This window comes from Drosophila nasuta, chromosome 2L, assembly GCF_023558535.2.
Source record: "Drosophila nasuta strain 15112-1781.00 chromosome 2L, ASM2355853v1, whole genome shotgun sequence".
NCBI classification, from domain to species: domain Eukaryota; kingdom Metazoa; phylum Arthropoda; class Insecta; order Diptera; family Drosophilidae; genus Drosophila; species Drosophila nasuta.
The window spans coordinates 21,552,177-21,558,263 of NC_083455.1; positions in this window are offsets into that span (position 1 = coordinate 21,552,177).

Genomic DNA, 6,087 nt, shown 5'->3' on the forward strand with positions numbered 1-6,087 from the left:
AGCTTTATTGATGTTCCACTTAAGTTGATGCTAAACAAATTTATGCCTAATTTGAAACAAGTTTTTCCCACAGCTTTTGAGATTCTACTTTCAGATCAACTTTTTAATGTTTTGCCATTAAATTTCGAGCAACGCAACGCAGCAATCATTTCTATATAGATCCATCGAAGTGTAGTTTTTGTGGTTTGATTTGTGGCATCACAAATAGCCAATGAACCGAGCAAATTCCTGAATACCCCGCACACACACATGCACACACACACAACCACATAGGCGAGTGGGCCTTCCCACACTTGAGACGCGTTTATAGAGATGGAGACCAATGACCCATCGCTTGACCCAGCAGCCTTGGTTGCCTCAACCAAAAAATATCAACACAAAAAACAGAAAAAAACAAATGCTGAGCAAATTAAGCAAGCTGCATGTGCAACAGAAGTGGCAGTGGCAGGCAGCAACAAGTTGAAGTTGCAGTTGCAGTTGAAGTTGGAGTTGCAGTTGAAGTTGACGTAGATGTGGTTGTGGCTGTGGATGTGGATTTGGATGTTGTTGCAACGCACAGCGCCCCATCACAACGTTGTGTAAAGTTCATGGGTCGTTGCCGTTGTGTAAGTTTCGTTGCAGTTCGCTTAAGCTGGCAACAGTTTCAGGGTTGCCAAGTTTTGTGTGAGAGTGTGTGTGACTGCGTCACATGTTGGCGTTTTGGCGACCTCATCTGTCAACAGAATTAGAAGCGACAACAACAGCAACAGCAACTGCTGCAACGATTGTGGCAACAGCAACCACAGATCAGTCAGTTTTTGTTTTTGTTCGTTTGCCAGTTGGTCTCACCGGGAGATGAGATGTGAGATGCCCAAGTAAAACTCAAATTATTATTGTTATTACATTTTTAAAGCACACCACACACAGGCCGGGCTAAGTGACTGCAACAACAACAGCAGCAACAGCAACAACAACAACAACGACCTGTCCGACTTGTTGTAGTACGCGGTCAAACAAGTGCACTTTAGAAATTGCTCATAAATCATAAAAAAGCAGCAACAACAACAACAACAACAATGTGAGCTGAAACTGAAACTGACAACGAGCCAACTTTGAAAAATGTATGTAAAATAAAATGATACAAAGCTGTAGCTGAAGAAGTGCTAAGTGCAGACATTGCCTGCTAAATAAACACATACTTCTCATCATTATCATGAACATAAATATTATTTTGTATTTTTTTTCGTTTTTTTGGTTTTTAATTTTATATTATCATTTTTATGGCTTACAGTACTCTCGCGTACTTGTCGTACAAAACAGCTTTTGATCTGCCCGATTTGTTGGCGCATCAGTTCAAGGGCAACCAAACTGACTGACTGACAATGATTATTATTATTATTATTATTTCTGTTTCTGTTGTCTTCCAAAACTCTACTCTAGCTTAACAAGAAAGGCTTCTAAGTAAAACAGACACACAAATGGTGTTGACTTCATTAAAATGTTTAAGCTTATGGATATGGATATGGTTATTAATTAATGCATAGAGACTCGTGCCAAGCAGCGACAACCAGCAGCAAATACTACGATAACTACTATAACAACAAGTGATACTACGCTTAAGAGAGACTCCGCAGATGCTGTGACTGTGACTGTGGCTGTGGCTGTTGCTGTTGATGTTGCTGTGGATGATACCCAGTACCAGTTTGCCTCAACCTTGAGCCGCGACAACAACATTTTTCGTACCCAGTACCACTGCCAGTACAACCGCCGTGAAGAGCACTTCTTGAGCCATCCATTTGGCTGTCTGTCTGTCCGTCTGTCTTTCCGTCCGTCCGTCCGTCTGTCTTTCCGTCTTCGTCCGCCTCATCAGTAGCAGTGGCACTTTTGTTGTGGACGCACAAGATACGCGGATGCGAAAAAAAGTGAATGTAAAACTAAAACCACTTGATGACGTTGTCCAGTAATGTCCGCTCTTTGCTGTTGCCGTTGCTGTTGCTGTGTATCTTCGTTTGTATGTCCGAGCAGAGCGAGCCGAAGTTAAAGTCGTCGTCGTAGTTGAAGCGCGTGACAGAACAATAAACTAGCTAGGGGAGCACAGCATGTGACTGGTTCCGCTCTGCACTTCAACTGTGATGTATTTGGATCGATTTCATACTGCTTGGGGGATTGCTTTGCCTTTGGCTTCGCCTCTGCGCCTCTGCGCCTACGAATGAATGCCCATCACAATGTTGCAACCGGCCATGACTTTGATGGTGTATGGTCATCAAGCAATCAATGAATCTTGTCATTGTATATTATTCATTTTGCCACTTTAAAAGCGATCTTCTTGTGGCTTAGTGGATTCTTAACATGTTATTATGCTGCTGCTTCACTGAAAAGCGATGACAGCACGACATTAATGATAGATTAAACATAATCAATCGATTGACTCTGTTCAAAGTTCATTCATGTTTTTGCATCGCATGGTGGCAAAAGCTGATCAATACGACACTCGACATGGGAAAGGAAGTTTTCGATAGCATAAGGATGCCGATAAATATCGATTAAAAATATATAAAAAAGCTTCAATCAAAGCAGTTGAAGAAAACAATCATGTTATGATTTTAAATTACAAATGAATTTAATGGATTTTTGGTGATTATGTCGATTATTACAAGTCATTAAATATCCCTTCAACAGCTTACAACCAGATTGCTGGATAAGACAGAGCAAAACAAACATTTCAAATTTGCATTATCTCAGCTGTTTGGGTTCCTTGCCTTATTAACAAGGTCTTAAAATGTTCCTTATTGCACATCCAGTTTATTATGTATACGAAATAAATCAGTCAGCTTGTTAATATCACATTCACACATTATGCATATCTACGGATTCAGTCATTCTTCTTTTAACTGTCGTAGTATAATTAGCGCAACATATTTTCATAATTGTCCAGTGGCTATCAATTCATCTAAGCAGCATATGTAGTTTTTTAAATCTGTTAAATAGTGTAATTAATTTTGAATAATTTGACGACATTATGATGGACAGACAAGAAGTTGACACATTCCGTCAAAATTCGAATGGAGGTCGCAGATCGCACATCACAACACATCGCACATCTGCGAAGTATTTAATTTTGTTTAATGTCATTTGGAAATGTGTTAAATATTTGCAGCTGTGGTGACCTCTCTTTTTTGTGGTCAGTCCAAATATAAACATAGCATATAAATATTAATTTAAGCCAATTTTAGGGAATGTCTGCACAAGCAGCAGAAACTCGAACGCAAAAGCTCAGCGCAAAGTTCTGCTCTTAGCACGGACACAAACCATACAAAAGCGCATGCAACACAGCTGCCATCTCAGTCTAACACACATGGGCTCAGAGCAGTGCACTATATCTGTCCTGCTCTAGAACGCGTTGAAAATACACAAAAAGCAGCTGCCTAAAAATGCTGGGCGCCTGTTAAATGACGCGCGATACAACAAATCGCACTACACAAATTTACTGTCATTGTTTGAAATAAAGAAAAAAATGAAAACAAAATACACTCGCAGTTCTCGCATGAGACAGTGTGCGTCTGTCGGTGTATTGCATTATGCTAGCCGTTGCCATTTTCCCAGCGTGAAGAAAACTTGGCGCCCACTTGTTGAATCCGAGCTGTGAACTTGGCCTGCTGCCTCTTCTTGCCAGCCCTTTTAATGAGAGTGAGAGAGAGGCAGAGAGAAAGAGACAAAAAGCCAATTACAAATATGTACCTACCGTCAATTTAAGCCATCGCCAATAGGCCTGGGCCCTATCATCGAATAAAACAACAGCAGCAACAGCGGCAGCAGCAGGTGAAGGAGGAATAGTAATGGCCAATGCGATATCATTGCCAACTCCACCCACATAATTGGAAATCCTGTACAGTAATGCAACTGCCTGCAAGTGTACGTGTGCAAACGTGTATGTGTGTGTTCAATTCCATTCGGACAGTGTCCAGCCTATAATATTCAGTGGCCAGTAAAAGTCAATTCCATACAACTCCATACATATTTAAATATGAGAATTTGCAGGTGTATGTGTGTGTGTGAGGTGAATTATATGGGCACATTGGCAGCGCCGTCCCCCTCGATTAGCAATGACCATGCATAAAATCGAAGTCACAAGCTAATTAACAAAGTTGAGTCACCTCAGAATTATATTTTTATTTATCGAAATTGCAGTTAATTATATCATTTATACGTCCCGCCACAATATGAATTGCCCATTAAATTTGAAATCGATATCAGCATGTGAGTTGTCGTCCCTCTCTAATATAAACGTAACATGTGCATTGGAAAAAACCTAAACGTTTATAATTACTTTTTTTTTGTTGCACCAAATGGAGCTTTAATTTAATTTTAATTGAAGTCATGCGCAGCTCATGTTGACAATTTAAAGTACATGACTGCTATTACAAGCAAGTTTAATTAAGCAATCTATTCATATTTCAACTTGTGCTGCAAAGAATAACAATAACAGACACTTCAACTCCACCCACATAATTATCGAAAATGCTAATATGTACACACTGAAGACGAACCCCACAAAGCATCATAAATTACAGCAAAGGTAACGCGAAATTCAGTGCTGGGGCGGTCTGCAACTATCAGGCAGGGGAGGGCAGTGGAGTGGTGCAGAATCAATGTATGACGACAGGCCAGTTTTTGAACTGATTACTGGCCATTGGGCTGGTCTTTATCCCTCTTTAAAGCATTTCTGGTTGGTCTGCGCCTGTCGCACCAGTCACATTCACAGTAACAGTAACAGCTGACTGCCCGGCCGCTATCATTTCAAAACAATACAGCCACACACACACTCACACAGACGCGCGCGTGTGTTTGTGTGCGCACGTCAGCGTTGAACGCGCCAAACGACAAGCAGCTGAGACGGCAGCCAATAAGAGTTGCCATCCAACTATATCATGGCAAGCACCTGTCACAAATGCTGCGCGCCTGATGTTCGGTTTGTGCAATTCGACAACACAAAATTTTCGAAGTTCCACTGGGCGACGGCTCACCAACCAATAAAGCGATATTCCCAGGCGCGTAGCCCACGAATTTGTGTCGGGGGTTGAACATAATGTTGGTTCAGTAAAAAAATGATATTCAATCAAGTACAACGAAGAATTCGATTGCCGGATGGTGCTATTAAATTCAATGTGTTCCGCATTTGCGACTCTATTGCTGATTTAATAGCGTAGTTTAAACAAATTCCATAATACGGGTGCACCAATAATATTTTGTCTATCGCGCTTGGATAGGGCAACCCCCTTGCTAACGACACTGGGCTTCTCGTATAGAAACAACGCTGCAACCAACCACCAACCAAAGCAGCGGCAGCAGAAGGCAAAGGAAGGCACTGACTCAGCATTAAATTTCGTTTCTGCATGTGCCATTGTGTGTGTGTGTCTGTGTGTTTGTGGGTATATTAAAGTTTGTGCAAGTGTGTGTTTGTGCGCGCGGGTTTGCTTGTGTTTGCTTGTTTGTGTATACGGGAATTGCCTGCCTGTCTGTCGTGTGTATCGGTTTTGTTGTCGACTGTTCGATAGAGCATCGTCGAGCAGCTGCTCATTTATGTTCGCCTGTCTAAAATATCGGTAGTTTTGCTCGCCGCGTGACGATGGCGCGTGACTTGACATCGCCATTGATTGGAATCGGTATCGATAACGTGACGCAAGTTGGTCGGTTGGAGTTTGGGATAATTTCACTTAATGTAAATGGTGAGTCAAATTATTACAACCTCTTCCGCTTTACAAGCACTTTGCGATAAATATTTAATTTTTGTTGTACCAATGAGTGAGATATAGATTGGCAGATCACTGTTTATTTGTTGTGTGTACTTGCTTTTGGCGCTTGCGCTGTTTCAGTAAACAGTTCAGTTAAGATGCTCTTAATTTATTGAATATGAATGCCATACAAGCTTAATCGCCCGTTCGAAATATTTGTAGATTGTTTTGCGGAAGTCTTATAGAAAACTGTTGCAATGACTCCGAAATGTTCACTTAATAAATATTATAGCTAATCCGTTTTGGGTGACCATCTTACTGCTTTCGTGACACGACGTGACACGACTCACGCACGATTAAACAAAGCAGGCAATCA